The sequence below is a fragment of the Equus quagga genome, unplaced genomic scaffold, assembly GCF_021613505.1.
Source record: "Equus quagga isolate Etosha38 unplaced genomic scaffold, UCLA_HA_Equagga_1.0 HiC_scaffold_265_RagTag, whole genome shotgun sequence".
Classification (NCBI taxonomy): Eukaryota; Metazoa; Chordata; class Mammalia; order Perissodactyla; family Equidae; genus Equus; species Equus quagga.
The window spans coordinates 51,668-75,228 of NW_025793368.1; the positions used below are offsets into that span (position 1 = coordinate 51,668).

The 23,561-nt window shown below is 39.0% G+C and overlaps 1 long non-coding RNA gene across 2 annotated transcripts; it reads right to left on the minus strand.

The window, feature by feature from the left end:
* Window positions 1-792: 792 nt before the first annotated feature.
* LOC124232129 (uncharacterized) lies at window positions 793-21,286 on the minus strand. Of its 2 annotated transcripts, none has more exons than XR_006886776.1 (3): window positions 21,137-21,286; window positions 2,889-3,078; window positions 793-2,422 (listed from the first exon to the last, which is right to left on the minus strand). It is a non-coding gene; the product is annotated as an uncharacterized LOC124232129 (long non-coding RNA). The 2 variants fall into 2 exon arrangements; XR_006886777.1 differs by lacking the exon at window positions 21,137-21,286 and adding an exon at window positions 5,330-5,370.
* Between the last annotated feature and the right edge of the window lie 2,275 nt (window positions 21,287-23,561).

Sequence of the window (23,561 nt, forward strand, 5' to 3'; positions counted from 1 at the left end):
TATACATTTTCCCAAACTCATCAAATATATCAAATTGTGTAATTTGCTGTATGTAGATTTTAATTCAATAAAAATTATGAAGGAAACAAACTGAAATAAAAGATGGTTAACTACCCTCTATGCTCTTTTCTGTCTCGGTAATGGAAATAGTCCTTTGTGAATCACAGATGTACCTGCTTGGCACCAGAAAACAAACTCCATCATACTTCCAGGCAATGGCAGGGGCCAGTCTTGGCTATTGGAGTCACATGTCACTTTCAGTTTTGGGGACTACTGTTACTACCAAGGAGTATAGAAAAGAGAAAATACTTTGGATAAAAAATGCCCTTATCTTCTTTTTCAGTTTTGATTTTTCAATAGAGTTATAGTATAAAACGAATGAAAATAGTACCTCCACAAAATCTGCTCCAAGTGATTAAACACCTTCTTGCATGTTTCCTGGCTGGCCCTCAGGCTTACTTTCCTTTGCTCTCACTGCCTTCAGAACAAGATCCACATCCTCATGGATCATCCCTTCTTTAAGTTCTAGCCCCTCAGATTCCAGCCCACCGCAAGATCGCTCTCACTTCCTAGATGCTGCTGTCTCTCCAGAATCAAGATAATGTCAGTCCCTAAACTGAGGAACTATAACAAGGATATTGATGCCACATTGTTATGTTTGAGGAAGCCACTTATTCAACCCCGAGATTCCTCAATGTTGATGGAACATTTACCACCCTCTGAGTAACTCAAGGGATTAGGGAACAAAAACGATCATTCTGTGCCCCTCCCATAATAAAGTTTGCCACAAAATGCAGGCTCATTAAAGCTTATTTTATTGAATGTTTATACCATTATTAATGCTTGAGGAATTTATACCATTCATAAGATTTACTTAATAAACTTACCATGGCGGGGGGGGGGGGGGGGGGGTCCCTGATCAAAGAACAACCCACGTGAATGTTAGCAACACTAATTGATGTTGAAAAACCAACACCTGTTAGTAAAAGAGATTTCTGAGGTCCTGGGGTCAACCCAGTATTCTCGTATATTCTAAAATTTTCCTAGTACTCAAAAGTCTCCAAAATGTCTCTTAGAATGGAGAGAGCCAGTGACGTCTGATTTTGCTTAAAGTGAGTTCCCTAGATCTCAAGTACTGAGATGGGAACGGGTCAATCCCAGGATCTCATTCAGTGTGTTCCAAGGGTGAGTTACACAGAGTGAAGTCAGTAATTGTAAGTTGATATGGTTCTTCAGCTGGCCCAGCAATTGGTGATCCATCTCAGAATGATGCAGAGTCAACGAAGTGTAGGATTCCCAATGATGCACTGATCATTCCGGTATTGGAAAAGCCAAGCATTTGGGGACAAAAAAATCATCATATGGCTGACACATGGACTTGAAGACACTCCTACCAGCCAGGTAACTGTCACTGATGCTTTTCATTGATGAAGCCACCTTAAAGAAAGCTGTTTTATAGCGATTCTCTAAGAAAGTAAAATACTAACAGGAAAGGGAGAAAACATGTAACTGCTGTATTCCAGTGAGCAAAGTCTGTTGGCTTTATTTGCTGTTATTATTTTTGTTGAGTGTTGGGAGTTTACACAGGGGTAAAATGATCATGCTAATGATATTCTTTGTTACTATTCAACCATGAAAAGTACAAAATAAGTTCCAGGGCCAGCCCCAGTGGCCTAGTGGTTAAGTTCAGTGTGCTCCACTTTGGTGGCCTGTAATTGGTTCCCAGGTGTGGACCTACACTGCTCTGTTAGCAGCCATGCTATGCTGGCAACACATGTACTAAAAGATGGAGGGAGATTGGCATGGGTGTTAGCTCAGGGCAAATCTTCCTCAGGAAAATAAAATAAAATAAAGTAAGTTACAAATTTCTATAGCTACAGACATGTTAACTTGTTCCAGGGTATGGAAGGGATTAAAGGACGTACATTTGCATCTTCCAAAGAAAGGCAGGTAAGTCTATAAAAATGTAAAGGCATTTAAATTTCTGACAGTGAAAGTAGACCCTTTAGATGGGTCTTTGTTTTCATAGCAAAATCTCCTTTGCAAACCAGCCCCGACATTAATTTAAACAGATGTAAGTTTTGAAGCCATCTTTGTTGAAATGACTTTGACAGATGCTACTTTCATCAGTAAAAGCAAGGAAGCAAGGGCAATACAAATAGGCTCCAGCAGACTTCATTTGTCCACAAAAACTGAATCTTCTTTCTCTATTCATGATTGACAGTCTTAGACAAAAATGGTAGAGTGGGAATTAAAACACATTTTGATAGCAAACGAGCTCCAGTATGAAGAGTGTTGGTGTGTATCTGACCCACAGTCTGCAAGTTTCCGGCAGGATGCCGTGCAGCTTCATGCGGACTCAGAGCTCCCACTCACTTGCCGATGGTCACACAGCCACTTTTCTCTCTTCAATCAAAGGCGTCTGGAAGGACAACATAATCCATTCTCAGTGAAATAATCTCAGTCCATTCTAGGGGAAATCAGGAGTCCTGCCTAGGAATCACCTTGCCATGATATGTGGAGCTAACATAACACTTTTTTTTTAATATTATATCTTTAAGAGAGAATTTCAAACAATCTGTTTCATTCACTGAACAAAAGAAAAGGAAAGAAAAAGAAGGGAAGAAAAGACTATTTTCAAGGCAATAAAGAAATGGCCATGTGCATTCTGTGCACGATCTGCCGTGAAGAACCACCAGCAAAGGCGCAGCAGGAACAGACGCCCCGAGGCAGAGGTTCCACAGGCTCGGGGAGGGGCTTAAAATCAAATGAAGCCAAACAGAAGCCTGAGTGATGGAATTGACCCTGCCACCTCCATAGCCCCACACACCACTCTAAACACTAGCAGACAGTAAAAGAGGATTAGGTGAAAATAACAGATAACTCACCAGCAGTGGATCTCTGCATAACTAGCCTCAACACCAATGGAGGGGCAGAACGCAGGGAGATAAAGAACATCTTCCAGGGAGTCACCAGGTGGAGCATCCAGCGACCAGCTCCCCACAGTCTCACACAACAGTATCTCTAAGTACTGGTCAAAAAGAACCACGTGCATTGAAGGACAAGGTGATAGAACCGCTGAAAGAGATGAAAGGGGAGCTCATGGACCACAGGAAAGAGTGGGAGAGAACTAGAAGCTGCAGAGACAAATGCTGCATTTATTGATTATGATTTAATGATTATAAAAAAGATTGTTGATGTTTCTGAAAAACATGGAGCAGAAAACAATGTTTAATGATTTCATTGAATAAATATTTTGTGAACTAACTTATGTCTCCAAGTTAAAAGGGCATACCCCTTCCCAGGAAATGAGCCATACAACACTTTCAGCCCAAGAACAAGCTGGGTGTGGGCTGAATTAAGTGGGGAAATAATTATAAAATAAATGTAGAACTCAATATGCAAAGGGGAATCCCTGGCAAGTCTAGACGTCCCTGCAGCATCTATGACAGAAGAAATGAGCGCATTTTAGACACACTCAAGTTTCCCTAAATTATAGAGGAATCAGATTCAAGCTATGCAAACCCGAGAATCTTTGTTAAAATTACTCTGAAAAATTATGTAATACATAAAATAATAACTAAAGAATAGTGAAATCACATAAAATAATTGCAAACAAACTTGCACCCATCACTGTGAAGTAATTTAAAGTACACTAAGACCAAACTGTATGAATAATCAGTGCAGGACAGAAGGAAAATGTCAGGCATCTTGAAATGCAAAAGTAAAAATGCCACCTGCACAAATCAGGAAAGGAAATAAAGGTTTGGTGGGGGTTACTTTTTCATTTCCTCACTTGTTACAGAAAATAATCAATGGGTACTTTCAAAATGAGAACCATTTGAAGAAAACAGCTCTAATCACTTAATATTTTGCAGCATATTTTCTTAACTATAGTGAGATCTTTCAAGAAATAATACCTATTAGGGTATTAGGGTAGATGGTTTTTTATCAGAATGTCACCAATTTTCTTTTTCAGAATTATTTCATTTTATTTTTTCTGTTAATTCAATTTGAATTTGCAAATTGTATTGAAAAACAAGCCTTAAAATCACATCTCAAAGGTATCTGAGTGTTCACCAATCTTTTCTTTAGGCTGTCAATATCTCTCTGTATCTCCTGCCCTCTCTCCTCTCTCTTTCTCCACAGACACAGGAGGAAGCCCTGCAGACCTCAGGTCAAGTTGTCCAACAACAGAATCAAGAGCTGAATAAAAAGGAGTTTCAAATCACTAATTTTTGGACTGGCTGGCCATCCATCCAACTAATGGATCATGTAACTATACTTTTCCTCAATTCCTCATCTACAAAGCATGGGGTGAAATAATAGGATCCTTTAGAGTTGTTAGCATTAAATAGATGGCGCACCCACTTAACACAGTGCCTACTACAGGTGGGGGCTCATTACAGTTTAGTTAGGATTAAGGAAAAGAAAACCAACTGCTTTACTTATTTATTTATTTCACTATGTTATTGAGAACATATTGGTTTATAAGATTGTATAATTTCAGAAGTACATTATTATGTGTCAGTTTCTGTATAGACTGCCTTGTGTTCATCACCAATAGCCTAGTTTTTATCTTTCACCATATATATGTCCCCCTTTATCCCCTTCACCCTCCCTTCACCCCCTTCTCCTCTGGTAACCACGAATCTGTTCTCCTTTTCTATGTGTTTGTTTATGGTCCACACACGAGTGAAATCATACAGAATTTGTTTTTCTCTGTCTGACTTATTTTGCTTAGAATAATGTCCTCAAAGTCTATCCATGCTGTCACAAGTGGTGAAGTTTTGTCTTTTTTTATGGCTGAGTAGTATTCCATTGTGTGTGTGTATATATATATATACATATATGTATATATTGGCTTCCTCACCCACATCTGGCCCCCACCCTGGCCAACCCCCTTCCCAAATTAAAAACAAAATCACTCATTGTTATTTCTCCTTTGATATTCTTCACACAATCCTCATCTACAAATGGACTTTTGATTGAGTCTTCCCTAAGATCCTGCTCTGCCATTATTTGGGGTTTTTTAATTTAATTTTATGTTCCCTTGATTGCATTTTATTTAAAATCAGCTTTTAACTTTCATCAGCTTTGTTCATATATATACACACACATCTTCTTTATCCATTCATGCATTGATGGGTACTTGAATTGCTTCCATGTCTTGGCTATTGTGAATAATGCTGTGGATGTGTAAACCTCTTTGAATTGTTGATTTCATCTTCTTTGGATAAATACCCAGTATTGGGATAGCTGGATCATATGGTATTTCTATTTTTAATTTTTTGAGAAATCTCCATACTGTTTTCCATAGTGGGCTCACCAGTTTGCATTCCCACCAGCAGTGTATGAGGGTTCCCTTTTCTCCACATCCTCTCCAACATTTGTTATTTCTTGTTTTGTTCATTATGGCCACTCTGATGGGTGTGAGGTGATATCTCATGGTAGTTTTGATTTTCCTTAATAAATGCAGAGAAAGAATTTGACAAGGTCCAACATCAATTTATGATTTAAAAAACTCTCAATAAAATGGGTATAGAAGGAAAGTACATAATAAAGGTGATATAACAAACCCACAACCAACATCAGACTCAACAGTGAAAAACTGAAGGCCATTCATCTGAGAACAGGAACAAGATAAGGGTATCCACTCTCACCACTCTTATTCGACATAGTACTGGAAGTTTCAGCCAGAGAAATTAGGCAAGAAATCAAAAGGATACAAATTGTAAATTAACAAGTAAAACCCTCACAGTTTGCAGACGGCATGATTCTACAAATAGAATACCCTAAAGACTCAACCGAAAGATGGTTAGAAATAATCAACAATTACAGCAAAGTTGCAGGGTGCAAAATCAACTTACAAACATCAGTTGCATTTCTATACTCTAACAACGAACCAGCAGAAAGAGAAGTGAAGAATATAATCCCGTTTACAATTGCAACAAAAAGAATTAAATATCTAGGAATAAATTTAACCAAGGAGATGAAAACCTATACACTGAAAATTATAAGACATTATTGAAAGAAATCAAAGAAGACACAAAGAAATGGAAAGATATTCTATGTCCATGGATTTATAGAATATACATAGTTAAAGTGTCCACATTCCCTAAAGCAATCTACAGATTCAATGCAATCCCAATCAGAATCACAATGACATTCTTCCCATAAATAGAACGAAGAATCCTAAAATATATATGGTACAACAAAAGATCCTGAAAAGACAAAGCAATCCTGGGAAAAAGAACAAAGCTGGAGGCATCACAATCCTTGACATCAACATATACAAAGACCAACTTCTTTGTTTTATGACCTCAAAAACATGAGGACTCAACACTCATGTCCATGAGAAAAATGTTCTAACATCAGAACCATTTATGCAAATCTCCAGTCTCGAACCGCCGAATTCCTCACCTAGAACTAGTTTGTAAGTGAGCCCAGAACACGAGAGAGGGAGGAATGAAGACTCCCAGGGAGGGGGGGCAGTGGAGGGTCACACAGCTTCCTCACCCACATCTGGCCCCCACCCTGGCCAACCCCCTTCCCAAACTAAAAACAAAATCACTCATTGTTATTTCCCTTTGATATTCTTCACACAATCCTCATCTACAAATGGACGTTTGACTGAGTCTTCCCCAAGATCCTCCTCTGCCATTATTTTAGGGTTTTTTAATTTAATTTTATGTTCCCTTGATTTAATTTTATTTAACATCAGCTTTTAACTTTCATCAACTTTGTTCAGCAAACGTATTCATGGAAAAAGGAAGGCTGACAGCCAGATGTTCATCTTTAGCTGCTACACATGTGAAGATTCATGTTACCAGTCAGAGCCAGCAGTTCTGAACAGGAAGGTGCCAGTTCTCCAGAAGGAAGAAAGGAAGTTGCAGGGACAAGGCGGTAAACACTTGGAGGAATGATCATCCATGACTGTTTCTATCCTTATAGTACATTCAAAGAGAGAGAAAGGAAGAGAGGGTTTGGCTACAAGAGTTGTTTTCAGACTCTTGGCTGTGAAGGACTATTTTTAATTGATCATGTAACAGGAAGGGGGAAAAATCTGTAACAAGTAAGAAATTGTAACATTGGAAACAATTAAATCCTTCCAGTGGCATGTTCTTTAAATGTCAAGTAATTACAGATGTTAGGGAAAAGTTCAGGAAGCAAAATTGCACGTCTTCTGATAAATAGAGCAGAATCTGGCTGCGTTAACCATGTTTGCACACATCCGCCCACCTCTTCAGCTGTAGAGCAGCGACGTCTGTCAGCCAGCATTGCTGCACGTAATCTTCCCCAGGCTGTGAATTCAGCCTATCATTATTTTATATATTTTATATATGTAGGTTATTTGACTTGCCCCTGAAAATTTTTGGTGGAAGCCCCTTATGTGTCTGCTGTTGGGAGAGGTGTACGCTTGCTCCCATAACGAGTTCCTTTTGAGGCTTGTTTCATTTTTTTGAGACGAAGTGTCTCCATGGGAGCCATTTCTGAGATTGACAGAAGCAGGTGCCTTCCTGTGTACCGTGGGAGTAGTACTTGTTCCTCACACGAACGGCATTGGTACTCATGCTGAGAGTGACGGGAGTGACTTCATTCCTGACATTGGCAAGGGGAGTCATTCCTGAGACTGAATCTGCTCTTCTGCAGAAAACTGGAATAATATTGGTGTTTAGTGAGTATCTAATTATTGGTTATTCCCTGTTAATGTAATTAACAATTATTCTCTGGTAACAATTCTCTGCTTCCTCATCAGTAGGGCTTAATTTATGATCCGGCCTTTCTGAATTGGAAGACAGCATGTGTTGCTTTTAAGAATTGAAATCTCCTATATATTTTCAAACTAATAAAATATTTTACACTTGTGCATGAAAAGCTAGATCCAAGGGCACAAAATTGAGCTTGTATCTAAATCACCAAATATAGATCTGTGAGGAAATGCAGGTTCTAACTCCCAGCTGAGCTATAGCTTTTCACAGGTTAACCCCCTCCTCTCAAAATGAAAGCAATCCTCCTGCTTCTTAGAACCAGCCTTCTCCAATAACCCAGAATTAAATTTGCGTGGTTGTAGGTTTTTGTGTTTAAAACATTCTTCACTATACCCATGGATATACCTATCATTTCAATTCAAGCTACATATTTCCATAAAGATCTATTCCTTCCATCAAAAACACCTGATGTGAAGGCAGTCAGTACTTTCATGTTTTTCTATTTAGCTGAACTAACTTGTTTCTGACGTCTTATGTAGAACAAACTCGAACTTCAGAACGTTGTCCCAATTGTACACAGAACACCCGTTTGCCCATCACTTAGACTCACAGATTGTTAATATTTTACCACATTTTCTTGATTTCTCATTCCCTCACCCCCTAATCTATCTACACATTTTGAAAGATTTTTGCCGAATAATTTGAGCATTATTTGCAGACATCAAGACTATTCCCCTAAATACTCCAGCACCTATCCCCTAGTAACCAGGACGTCCTCCTATGTGTCCCAGCTCCTCTGGGCACCTTCTCTTCTCCAGGATCCATCCCAGATCTGGCGTCGAGTTCAGCCTCCCGTCCCTGTGGTCCTCAACCTGATGAGTCCCACTGACTCCTCTTCCATTACATTGACATTTCTGAAAAGTCTAGGATCGTTGTTTTGCGTAACTCCACTCATTTGGAGTGATTGTGTGCTTCTTCCTGATGACAGTCCGAACAAACAGTTGGGGCAGGAACACTGCAGAAGCAGCCTTGAGTTCTCCTCAGGCAACAGGGAGCAACAGGATGAGATTCCCCTAGTGGTGGTGCTGATGTTGCACATTTGGTTAGAGTGGTGTCTGCCAGGTTTATCTGCTTCCAAGTGCCTTTGACTCTGAAATTATTAGGCAATAATAAATATACATTGATTACATGTATATAATAAATATGCATGGTAAATATCACCTGTGGGATGGTATTTGGAGAGTGTGTGTTTATCTTATTCAACAATTGTTCACCCAGTGGCGGGTGAGTTGGGACGTGCAGGGGGCTTGTGCAGGGATGTGCGGGAACAAATAGTGCTTACTTCATCAGGGCAGGAGCTGTTGTGCTCAGATCTGAAGCAGAGGCCTGTGGGCAGGGATGTCCACTCATGGCTGGAAGACCCGCCTCGTCACACGACACAGGTGAAAGCTATCGTTTCAAAAATTAGGCATTTTTTCCTTTTACTAAAATTAGGACTGAATTTGCCTATTTAACTGTTTGTCCCACATGGATCCAAGGTAAGCTCTCCAAGTTTATTTCCTCCTACACATTCCAGTTATTAAATTCTGTGTAAGCAAATATTTTTCATGATACTTCAGTTGATGATAGGTGAAACCATTCATATAAAAGAAGAATCAATTCAAACCATCAAATAAAAACTCTTTTGAAGTTTAACATAGTTCTTTAAATCACCATATGCCTCTGAGGAATATGACTTCAATCAATATAAGCAAGGAAAGCATTTAGCTCCCAGGAAGGATAATCGATTACAAAGTCTGTCTGAGAACTCCCATGCTTATGGCTAAAAGGCCAGGAGGGCTTTATGTGTCATGGTAAGTGATTTACTCGAGTAGAAATAAGGCAGAGAGGAATTCTACTTGTCTCTGCTTGAAGAGAGGGTGGAAGGGCTTTGCTCCCATCCTGACAGCAGCCACGCTGGATAAACTAGAGTCACCCGAGTCCACTCGACACCCAAGGTGACAAGGAAAGCAGGTGGCCAGAGATCTGAGAAACGTTGGCCCTCCAGGAGGGTGAAGGCAACACGCGCATCTTGAAAGTGGTGAGAAGATGAGCTGAAATGTTTGACCCCTGGCCACAGACCACGTGGACCCAGGAGAGGCTTTAGAAACCCTGGGGGCCACACACAGCGGGGTGTGCAGCCTCTCTAGGCTCTTCTACCAAGACTCAAAGGGACCTGTACCACCTTGGGGCAAGTGGGGCTGGAGGCACCTCCACCGGGGAGAGGCCCAATGGCCCACCCCACCCCTTCTCCTGTGGGGACATCTGCTGAAGAAAGAAAGCTGTTACCTGGCACCAATGGGTCAGTTTCCCAAGGAGATTAATTCCAAACGCATGTGTGTAACAACAGAGCTTCTGACAGCACGGAGCATAAACAAGGACTGATGGAGAGAGAGGCGAATCAGTTACAGTTGGAGCTCTCAGCGCCCTATTACTAATCAATGCACCAACTGGATAGAAAACCATCAAGGATGGAGAAGAAGCAAGGAACACCATCAGCCAACTGGACCTCCTCATCTGAAGGACATTTCCAGAACAACCCACCGACAACAGCAGGATGCACTTCCTCCAAGTGCACTGGATCTACTCCCAGGACACACCACCTTCAATGCCATAAAACAAAACTGAGAAAATTTTACAAAGTTGAAATCATACCAAGTATGTTCTCTAATCAGGACGGAATTAAATTAGAAACTGGTTAACAGAAAGATATCTGGAAAATCCTCAAATGTTTGAAAATTAAGTGACCCTGTTCTCAATAATCCATGAGTCAAAGAGGAAGCGAGAGGGAATAGAGAGCATCTCAGAGGAGGGAACCTGAGGACACAGGTGCCTTGCTGCTCAGAGGACCATGTCGGCACCCACTGCTTACAGTGGAAAACATGCAAAATCAGTTCTTGAAGATTCCACCCTATACACTAGTAGGAGAGAAGAAATTAACCCAAAGCACCAGAAAGAAGAAGTTAACAGAGAGAAGAACAGAAATCAATTAAATTGACATAGAAAGGTACTAGAGAAAATCAGTGAAACAGAAAGCTGATTTTTTAATAAAGATCCATAGAGTTGAAAAATGTCTAGCCAGACTGATAATGAAAAGATGAGAGAAGAGACAAATTAAAAATATCCAGATTGAAAGAAGAGGTTTTACTAGATATTTTACCGGGGCTTTCAGATGAAATAGGGCACACCCAGGTAAATTTTAACTTCAAATAACAATACATATGAGACAAACTCACACTGACAAACGACTTGTTTTTGTATCTGAAGTTCAATCATCATCATTATTATTATTACTATTAATTATACTAAGTCTGGCAACTGTACATACTATGGGCATTTAAAGGACAGTGAGTTAATATTATGAAACTTTATGCCAATACATGTGATAACTTAGACAAAACGTACAAATTCCCTGAAAGACAAAAATTTCCAAAGTCCACTCACAAAGAAACATCTCTCATATCTATTAGAGGAACTGAGTTTGTACTTAAAATCCTTTCAACTAAGATATTCATGGTCAATCTGGTTTCACTGGAAAATTCTAATAAATAATCATAGAAGAAAGAAAATCAGTGCTTGAGAAATTCTTCCAGAAAACAGAAGAGAAAGGAATGCTTCCCAATAACTTATGGGAAGCCAGCATTACCCTGATTAAAAACAAAAAAAAAGCAGACAAATACATTATAAGAAAATTATAGATATATGTCCTCATAAAGACATTGCAAAATCTTTAATGAAATATTATTAAATAAAACCTGATAATACATAAGAAACATATGACCAAGTGAGGTTCATTCTGAGAATGTAAGGTTGTTTTTTAATTCATCATATTAACAGACTAAAAAAGAAAAATAACGTGGCTATTTTGAAATGTAAAGAAAAAGCATTGGAAAAAATTCAACGTCCATTTATGACAAAAACATGCAAACTAGAAAGAAAATGGAAGTTTCTTAACCTGAGGAAGAGGATCCATGAAGTCCCACAGCTGACCTCACATGCTGTGGTGTAAAACCAGGACCACGAAGGACGTCTGTCTCACTCTTCCTACCGAGCATTGTACCACGAGGTTCTAGCCAGTACAACACGGCAAGAAAAAGGAATAGCAGGCATTCAGATTGGAAGGGGAAAATTAAAATTATCTATACTTGCAGACAACATGATCGTCTGGGTTGGAAATATTAAATTAGCAGTAGAAGTAACAAGTGATTCTGGCGAGTTTGCAGGATACAAAGTGGAGATAGAAAAATTAACTGTAATTCTACATGGTATCAACGAACAATGTGAAATCGAAATTTAAGCATACGATTTTGAATAGTACCAAAAACACCTTGAAATACTTAGGTATAAATGTTAATAAAAGTATGTATAAGGTCTGCATGCCAAAAACTGCAAAATACTGATACGGGATAACAGACAAAACCTAAATAAAGGGAAAGAAATATTTTATTCATGGATTGGAAGTCACCATACTTTGAAGACATCAATTTGTCCCAAATTAACGTATAGACTCAGCACAATCACCATAAGCATACGAGCAGGATTTTCTTGTAAAAATTGACAAGTTCATCTAAATTTATACAACAAAGCAAAGAACCTAGAACAGCCAAAATGATTTTCAAAAAGGAGAAGGAAGTAAGACTGACCCTACCTGATTTCAAAACTTAGGATAAAGCCACAAGAATCAGTATGTGTGGTATTGGCAAGTGGGTAGACACATAGGGCAAAAGAGAATTGAAGGTCCACACACAGACCCCCACAGACAGGGGCGGCTGACTTCCGACAGCGACAGAGAGACCATTCTGGGAGAAATGGCGACACTTTCAGATCCAGAAATCTATGCGCAGAACGCCTGTCCAGATCTCCTAGGGGTGCAGCTCCCAGTTAAGACGTCGGTGACATGCAGCTGTGTTCCCTCCCGCAATGAGAAGGGAGAAGGGGGGGGGGGGGCACACAGAAAGAGGATAGACAGAGAGGACGAGAAGAAATGGTGACGTCAGCTCTCACAGCCTGAGACGGCTGCTTCCTCCACATTCCCGTCTGAGGTCCATCAATCACCTGCAGGTCCTTGAGTATCAGGGGCCACTGGTTTCTAAGCATGTTTGATTTTTTAAAGGAGGTGATAACATACTAAGTAGATGCTAGCTCAGTTTATCCTTTTTGAGTTATTTTCAGGGTAGAAACAGGTTGACCATATCAAGGCATGCAAATCACATCATCTTTTTCTTTCTCTCTTTTTTTTTTCTTTTCCCTAATTCTCAACCAAAATTCCTAACATCTCAAGAGGGTTGACTGGATATTTGCTACTCTTATATTATACACTAAAAATACAGAAGTAAGATAAAAGTTCTGTTCAGTTATATGCGCTGCCTGGTGTCTTTAAAGTTTCTAATTCATCTCAAAATTATTTTAAAAGTAAACAGGGGAAAGAAACATAAAATAGCTCATTATTTGCTCTATCCAGTCTACTCATGATTCTCTTTTTTATATTGTTAACTAAAAGCAGGAAATACTATTCATTAACAAATACTTTAATTGCACAATTGCAGTTGAGGAGAGTGATTTTGCATCAGTGGTTACCGTCCTCAGATACCACTCTGGTGCCACGTGGTTGGCTCTCTCCAAACGTTGCCACTTAAAATACATACATGCGTCTCCCACTGTGCCTGACATCATTGGTTCCCAGACGGCAAACCTCTGCGGTCTTGAGAGAGTAGGTGGTATTTGCCTTGAGCCCTGACAACTGGCTCCTTTTCTTTAATTTTTGAATGGGTGACACGACCACACTGTTTAAAAACAATGAAATAGTAAAAATATAAAGAGTCACCTGCGGTGGGGCAGCAACTAGCAAAGCCTTGTTGCTCCCGAGTCGGGGAGCCAGGGCGGGGGCAGACGGGGGGCACCTGCACGAGGTTATTGGTGCCCAGGGAAACGCCCACCATCTAGTGGAGAAGACACGGGATAGAGAGGGCAGAGGCTGGAGTGTCCAGATGTGGTGCTGTGGGAAGGACACGGTATTCTTTATGGAAAGGATAACCTGAATCCAATTATAAGGAAACATCCGGCACAAAGGAGGAACATTCTATGAAAAACTGGAAGAGTATTTTATTCTACAAAAATGGAAATGTCATGAAAGAAACAGGCTGAGGATCTCTTCCAGACTGAAGAATGAAGGGAGACGGAAGCTCAGGGCAGCACGAGATTCTGGGCTTGATGCTCCGAGGGAGAAAAAACACGCTGTGAAGGGCATTTGGTGTCAATAGTGGATTAGAGAAAGGAAGTGTGTGAATGTCGAGTTTACTGAGGTTGATACCGTGTGTGGCTCCAGAAAACAACATCTCTCTTCTTAGGAAATACGCTCTGAAGTTTTAGGGGTGAAGGGACGTGGTGTCTGCACCTTACGTTAAAGTGGGTGTCTACCTAAACGCCAAACCGTCTCTCCTCACCTCATTTGCTGACAAAGAATTTGGGTGAGGTGCCCTGGCATTCTTTCTACTCTCTTCAAATCTTCTCTAAGCTTGAAATTGCTTCCAGACAAAAAGGTAAGAAATAACAAGTGCAATAATGGGTTTTTTTGTGGGGGGTGTTCCTGTTCGGACTTATCTCAATTCAGATGTGGTGTCAAACTTGCGTGTTGATTTTGGCGCCTAGTTTTGTCAACGGTGGTTCAAACTGTGGTCAATGGTGTTTTTGAGAACTGCTTTGTTTCTTTGAGTCACACAAAAAGTTGAAATTCAGCCCGTGGGCGGCCAGGAATCCTGGAAATTTCAGGGGAGCTTCAGATCACTGCACAGTGTGGACTCCTCCTCATCTCTTCACCGTCACTTAGCTCACTGTGTGGCTGCAGTAGGTTGGCACAGCCCATGAGGGGCAAAGGCTGGTGGGCAAGCCCACCACATCCCCTGAGCCACTCTCAACTGGGAACCTCAGGTCAGATGACGGTGACAACACCTCAGCAGTCTAAACTCTAGCTTCAAAATGAAACAGCACAATGGAAAGACAATTCAACCCCACGTCAGTCCTTTCAGGGAGCAGACCCATCGTGTGTTCATTAGGTAAATGTCAGGCCCCACATGACCGTGAGCCTCTGCTTGTGCTGCTAGTTTTCCCAGCGGAGCAATGCTGCATCCACACAGTGTGTGTCCTTTCCCAAGTCCGGCATCTGCTATTCCCCTCCTTTGGGTCCTAAAAGATCCATCTGCCCCTCTCTGTGCAGTTTCTGAAAGCTCAGTATCTTAGTAGTGCTCTTATTTTTATTTCATTTATTTTGCTTTATGATGGTGGTCGTGTCAAAACATTCTGTGGGACGAGGGTGTTTATTCCAACAATGGAATTTGTCTGTCTGTCTGGAGGTCCACTCTCTCCCTGCTTCTCCTGAGTCAGGTGTGGCAAGTTACTGCTTCCTGATCATTACGTAGGAAGAGGAACTTCCAGGTATGCCCAGCGTACGTGAGGAAGGTTGCCAGGGAACACAGCTTTAGAAGAGCGTCGCAATGTTTGCAGCATTTCGCTCTTAAATTGCACCTCAACTGATTATAGAGAACACAAGTAATGGGGCCACAACTTGGACCCATGTGCGCTGCCTGAGAATCTGATTTGACAGCTGTCCTTGGGAGAGATTCCCCCAAATGAAGCCGTCTGCCTTTCAGGTAGATAGACATGGGTGTACATTTAGATAGCTACAAATGTAGGTACAGGTTTAGGTTGACATTTAGACTGGCATTTGGACATGGGCATGGTTATGTATTTTCAGGTTTGGATTTAAGGTAAGTATAATACATAATGAACCTGTAACTTGCCTGATGACAAGACAGGAGGGTTAGGACGCCCTGGGAACCTGACGATGGGGCGCGAGGGTTAGGATGCTGTGCTGTGGGCACCCTAACCCTAACTGTAGCCCTAGCCCTAGCCTTAGCCCTAACCCTAAGCCTAACCCTGTTGATGAGACAGGTGGGTTAGGATGTCATGGGCCACTGGTGATGAGATGGGAGGGTAAGGACACATTAGGAATTTAACAGAGACAATTATCCAATAAAATTTTGTTCCAGAAATAGATTAAGCTTCTCAAATCATTCATTTAGTTTTGCCTGGGTAAAGGCATTTTCTGTTGTAATTCAACCTAGAGGAGAAGAAGAAATTTGAAATCACTATGGAGATATTCACCCTCTTTAGCTGGTAGAGAATTTCTCATCGCATAAATGTAAATTTGCTTCAGATTTTGACACCTTTGAGGCATTAAGAATAGAAAAATAATTCACAATTTAAATTTGTCTAAATTTAAATCTTTTTTTTAAAGGTTGGCACCTGAGATAACATCCATTGCCAATCTTTTTTTCTTTGTTTCTCCCCAAGCCCCCCAGTACATAGTTGTATATCGTAGTTGTGGTCCTGCTGGTTGTGCTATGTGGGATGTCACCCCTGCATGGCCTGATGAGCGGGGCTCTGTCCATGTCCAGGATTGGAACTGGTGAAATCTTGGGCCACCAGAGTGGAGCGCATGAACTTAACCATTAAGCCATGGGGCTGGCCCCTAAATTTAAATCTTTCTGTTTAAATTTCCACATTCTTTTAATTATCATGTTAATTCAAACATTTCTTCTCTTCATTTCTATCCTCTTCAATTTTCTCTTGTTTCCTTCCAACATAAAATATGAGTTTGTTCTTGTGTACCTTTATGTGTGTGAGTATATTTATTTGAAATAAAAACGTATACACACATATACATACACGTGAGTTTTACTTTTGAACATTTTCTTTGGACTCAACAATATATGGCCACACATTTTACTTATTTCTTGCAACATTTGTCTGATGTTACATTTGCTTTCCCAAATTATTTTCAGAAACAAGGAAGCTGGATCTCAGGGAGGTTAAATTAGCAACAATTTCATTAAAAAGTCATTAAAATTTATTGTGTAATTTCTTGAATTATACACAAAATGACTACTATTTAGTTCTTTTATGTGTGTACCGATGCATTTGTGGGGAATGTATGAGAGTTTACAAATTCGGTGTGGTAGAATCTATCAGTATTCTCTCCATTGCTTTTTTTCTTTTATTATTCTTACCAAAAACCTGAGCAGTCACTTTAATATTCTTCACTTTTGAGTCTTTGTTACAAACAAAACTAAAATTGAAAATTTTCCTGCATCCAGTGGTAATATATCACCTTTTATACATGTTTCCAACTTCTTTTCACATCTCCATTATTCCTGATTTTATCTTTTGAGCTTTTGTGACTAGATCTATTTCTAAAAGTCGCATTATGTGGGCCATCATTTGGGAAGTATTGCTCTTTACCATTTGACTACACATCACCTTTGTCTTTTTAAGCATATTTGAATTCATGTGTCTTTATACAAGATGAAATTCTACCTTAGATACTGCTGCTTCTCCTATTTTAAAATCCTTCTGTTACATTCTTTTCTTTCCAAGTCTTTGGGAATTTTATCTTGGATTAGTGACTTAGGCACTAATTAGTGATATGTATCATTAAATTATTACTATTTTATGTAGTTATATAAATTAATTGTACATTTTCCTTCAAGTTTTTTACATATAGTTTTTTAGAAAACAATATTCTTAACCTAACTTTACTTTCACTGCTTTTGTTTGTTTCATAACTTCTTAGCTTTTTAAAAAATTTATCTTTCTATATTGTGCACAAATACATATGAATACACTTTCTACAGATGATGAATAGAGCCCTACTCACAGCATTGATGCTTTTTATGTTTTAGTGCAGACTTTTTTTCTACCTTCTGCGTACTTTTTCTTCTTTCTCAATAATGCTTCAACGGACATGCCCCCAGTCAACTACTATAATAATGACTCCTTATTTCAAAGGCTGTGTAAGATTCCTGGTGTGGCTGTATTACATATTTGGTGGTCTTTCATATTCTTTCTCATAAAATTGCTATTACTGCCACAAAAATATGTGGGGACTGTTACGTTAAAACTGTGCATATCTATCTGTGGCAATTTTGTTCCCAGGGGACATTGAACAATATCTTGAGACATTTTTGGCTGTCACATTGAGGAGGGGTGGGTAGAGGCCAAGGATGCTGCTGAACACCCTACAATGCACAGGACAGAGCCCTTCACAGAGAATGATCTGCACAGAATGTCAATAATGCTAAGACTAAGAAACCCTGCATTAAAGAATATCCACATTTTTAATATTTATAGCTGTCTTCAGATGATTTCCCCAACGTTGTAAGACTTCACGTTTCTTTCAGCAAAATTAGAGAGCACCTCTTTTGCTACCTGTTTAAAAGTCCTAACTCCAGTCAACATGAGAGATCTTTCCCCAGGCTGATGAGTGTGGAAGAGATCTTTTCTTGTACTTTTAAATTATTTCATTGTTTGAAAAAAGATTCATATATTTGATCACCAAGGCATTTGCCTATTATTACGTGTCCATATATTTTAAGCTTATTTTTACACAGCTACATTTCAAATCTATTTTACACATTATTTCTACTTTTATAACTTTTGGTTGGATATTTTTGACCACAAAATAGTTTTAAGTTTTAAATTTTTAAATATATCTATGTTCTTACTTCTGATTTTCTCACCTTAATTTTGACGGTTTTGTCCACTATTAGATTTGATATGTAGATTTTGTATGTTATCTAAAATGTACTGTTTGCACTGGGGACTTTAATCTCTCTGGTCTTTAAAGATGTGTGATATAAAGAACCACTTAACTTTCTTTCAGATAGCCATCTGTGCTAGATTTTATTCAATGGTCCAGTTTTTTCCAACTAAGTTGAAATACAGCCTTTCCATATGGTAAATGTCCGTATCTACTGAAACTTAATTCCTGATTCAGTCAACAAATATTAATGCCATATATGCTATATGCCAGAAAGTTCTAGGTAGATTTAATGCTATACTCTCTTATGTCCAGGTCTTCGCTAATTCAATTACAATTCCATGTTGATGTTATTCATTTTCTGTTATTGCATATCATATTTTAGTTATTTTTTGATGTCCCATTCAAATTTGTTTCAGACCATTGTATGAAATCAGCCTACTTAACTGGTTTCATGCTCTTTTCCATTCCTTTTATTTCATAACTTCTCACTTGCTTAAATTTGTTTCTATACAAGTGCACGTATATTCACATACTTTTGGGAAAAGGTGAACAATGCAGGTGAAGTCCCTGTTTCGTTGCTACTTACGTTATATGGCAAAGTACAGAGTACAATAAAAAGTGTGTATGACATAATATGCCCATAGAAGAAGTCAATGAATAAAGTGATTTGGGGTAAAAATACAGTCTGAGAAGGAGTTTGCATGTTGGACAAAGACCAGAACCAAGACTAGGGTGTGCCCATTGGACTTGTCAAAAAAAGAGATCAAACCCAAAGTCTAAGAATAACAAAGGAAAAATAGGAGGGCTTGCCTCCTATGTTATCATACTATATTAAAAAATACTGTCAAATAAATATTGAACAGGACCAGGAAACACAAGTCTTCTACTCTTTGATATTTAAAAAGTCCAACTTTTGGGGCTGGCCCAGTGCTGCAGTGGTTAAGTTCACACGTTGCACTTTGGCGACCTGGGATTCACTGGTTTGGATCAAGGGTGTGGACCTACACACCACTTGTGAAGCCATGCTGTGGCAGGCATCCCACATAAAATAGACGAAGATGGGCACAGATGTCAGCTCAGGGCCAATCTTCCTCAGCAAAAACAGGAGGATTGGCGGCTGATGTTAACTCAGGGCTAATCTTCCTCAAAAACAAATAAATGAATATTTTTTTAAAGCCCATCTTTTGTTGTACTTTGTATATTTCCTTTTGTGAAATGTTCGTGTTTTAGTTTTGTTCATTTTGTGCTTGAAGAGTTCAATCATAATGTGTTTCATAATGTAAACATGTCAGTGCTTTTGCCTTTTGAACACTGTTTTTGTTCTCTCATTTTCTGCTGGACATCAGGGGATATAATGCGAATTGGAATGCCACCAGAACAGGGATACTTTTACTTTCTCATGGTCTCTCAGGGATCATCTGAGATACTAGATCTTTTTCTCCTCATGTTCACTTCATTTTTCTCTTCTCTGTTCTTTATTGAACAGATGGCTTATGTTTCTTTAAAGTAAGGTGGAAAATGAGTATGCCAATAGGGATCCCCAAGTCGATCTATCCATAGGAAGCTTACTAACTTGAATTTCTGGTACCATTTTTACGTTTTTTAGGGGAAAGATAACATGATCTGGCCAGCTTGAGGCATATCCACTACTGGCTGAATTAGTGTGACTGGGGGCAAGAAAGGCAAGGTAGTAAGCGACCCAGGAGGCCACGGTTTTTGTGGTGTGTGCATGTATGTGCACATATGCATGTGTGTGCTCTTTGTTGAGTGAGAACAGTCCTCAGAGCAGGGTTTCTGGGTTCATATATCCCAAGGTGACTCATAAGTTAGAGGCCAGAACTCAATCAACAGAAGTAACTAAAGGGGGTTGTCAATTTCAATTCAAGGGACACCGTTATAACAAAATGAACAAAGACCTACAAACAGTTTATGGGTGGGGGATCCCTGTGTCCTGCAGTTTCAGCTGTCATAGGGCATTCTCTTCATGCCTCAAGCTTCTCTGACACTGTCTCTCATCACTCCCTTCCTTGTTCATTGTCCTTGACACACTGGTTTCCTTTTGAGATTTGACTATCTGAAACAAGCACCTTCCTCAGGGCATTTGCAATGGCAGTTCCCCCTGCAGGGCACACACTTCCCTGGATAACATCAATCTCCCAGCTATCTTCCTTGACTTCTCTGTTCAAACGTCACTTTCTTTGCAAATCTTGCCTGAACTTCCAGTAAAAAATAAGACCCCATCCTCTCTCTCCTTTAAACCTGCTTGAGTTTTCTTCATAGCTCCTGTCACTGTAGGACATGATTTTTAAAATATTTTATGTGCTTATATTCTTTCTCCATCATTGGATTGTAGGGACTTTTTGTTTTTCATCACCCTATGTTCATTGCCTACATAGTGCCTCGTATACTGTCAACACTCAATGTGAATTCATCAAATAAATAAAAAGTATTCTTACTAAAACATAGTATGCATTATGCTTGAAGAACAGTCTGAGCGTGGAAAAGAAATTTCTAATGAGAAATGGAGCTAGGTGTTTCCAAAAGGTGACCAGTCCATACACATATATTAAAATTAATTTCTTGACTCTAAAATATAAACGGTAGCATTTATGCTAGGTTACCAGTGCTCGCTTGTGTGAAAATTACTCATTTTTTTCTCTGTACTGGTAGTCACCTCCAACACATGGAATCAAGGAACCTTACAGGAGTTTCAGAATTTCTTCTTCTGGGATTTTCAGAGAAAGCAAAATTTCAGTGCCTCATATTTGGGCTTTCCCTCTCCATATACCTGATCAATGTGTTTGGAAATCTGCTCATCATCTGGGCCATTTGCCTACACTCATCCAGGTCATCTCATCACACCTTCAAACACCTGTGTACTTCTTCCTCTCCAACCTCTCCTTTGTAGGCATTTGTTTCACCTCCATCACCATCCCAAAGATGCTTGGGAATATAGAGACAGAAAACAAAGTCATGACCTATGCAGGCTGCACCACCCAGATGTATTTTTCTTACTCACTGCAGTATTGAACCACCTCGTTTTGACTGCGATAGCCTATGACCAACTTTTGGCCATTTGTTATCCACTGCACTACATGGTCCTCGTGAAACAACTACTGTGTGGACTTTGGTGTCCTGGATCATGAGTAGTTTTCATTCCCTGTTACAATGCTTAATGGTGTTGTCACTATCCTTGTGTGTAGACATGGAAATCCTTCCCCTTTTGCGTGAAATCAAACAGGTGGTCTAACTTGCCTGTTCTGACATCTTTCTTAATAACATGAACTGGGCTGCTGGCTGGTGGTCTCCTCGCTGGTATAATTTATTCTTAGTCTAAACAGTTTCTTCAGTATGTGGAATCTCATGAGCTCAGAGAAGCATAAAGCATTTTCCACATGTACATTTCACTTCTCAGTTGCCTCCTTATTTTATTGTACGAACCTAGGATTGTACCTTAGCTCTCCTACTACCTACAGCTCAAACTCAAATGCAATAGCCTTGGTCATGTGCACTGTGATCATACCCTTGTTGAACACTTTCATCTACACTTTGAGGAATAAAAACATAAAAAGGGCTCTGAAAAGATTCTTTGAGAAGAAATTATAAAACAACCTATTGTCCTTGGACAGATGCACATGATAGCAAGGCTTAAAACATCAGAGCCAGATATTGTGATTCTTTGATCAGATTGTGACGGGAGAATTTATTCCTTCTATTTAGCTGTTCTTCTTGAAAATGTAGACTTTAATATATAGTGTGTATTAAAATAGGTCATTGGATGTCATTCCAACAACAGGATACTGTTCTCTTATTTAGCTTGGTGTCCACATTGGCTAACATAGTCACGTAAAACTGATAATTAAATACAGGTCTCCAATTGTAGTCTTTGTAGAAACATATATTTCAATAAATAGTTTAAATTAATATGATCATAGAGTCAGAGATGATGTTAATTACGATAAGGCAACATTTTAAGTTATAAATGTATAACTATGCAAACTTTTTTGTGGCTTACATTTGCTTATTAATGTAGGTAAGATTGATGCTCATGTGTAAAGTCGATTATCATTGAAGTGGAGGATTGTTTGGTGTAATTATATTTTATATTGAATTACATTCTTACTTCTGCTTGAGAACCTCCATTACTGCCTACAGATATGATTACTTCCATTGCTCTAAATGAATATCTCCCCCTTTAGTAAATTTTGTCAAAATCACTAAAAGTGTACTGAATGAACAATATCATTATCATCCATTATATGTCCTTTACACAATATAATATATACTAATTATTATGTATTATATATAAATGTTCAAAGGATGACTCACTAAAGAGCTTGAATTCTTGTCCAGTCCTATGAATCAGAGTCACACAAGTTTTGCACAAACACGCACATCATTTCAAATTCTTTGGTTCCCTATTAGGAACCTCAATGGAGTCAATTTTTAATAGAGTTAGATGAAGTAATCTTGAATAACAGAGTAATCATGAATGATATCTTCAAATATCAGAACAAATGCCTAGAATGAGAAGTGACAATTATAATTTCCTTCAGTTCTGTTCACTTTGGTTATTGTATCAGCTGTTGCTGCATAATGTCATTCTAAAAGCAAATGGCTTAATATAATGCATTTATTATCAAGTTGGACTATATTGAGGGGAGTTGTTCTGAGCTCTGGTCACCCACTAATGGGCCTATTGTCGGCTGTCAGTCTCTATACTGTGTATCTTGGGTGAATACATAATGTGTGCAATTGTAGTGCTCGTCTGTCTTGAACAATTTTAGTTCAGTTTGCTCCTTTTATATGTGAAGATCAGTCTTTAGCTTATGGAAAAAATGGGTTTATCAAATGTTAATTACTTATTTTAATTCCACTGTTCTCATATTCATATATGACACTTTGCCTTCGTCCAAGTTAGAAGACATATTTCCCAACACTTTAGGTGTGATTCAGCTACCTGTGCTCTAAATCCTTCTTTGAGCCATGCACCACCAAAAATTTTTAATTATTAACTAATGCACTGAAGTTTAATTACATAAAATAAACTTCACATATTTAAAGCATACATTTTTTAAAAAATTAAAGGACCATACAAGAATTAAGAGTATACATGGTTCCATTTATGTATAATTCAAAAAGGTGTACAACATGTTTTTCTTTTTAAAGATTGACACCTGACCTAACATCTGTTACCAATCTTCTTTTTTTTT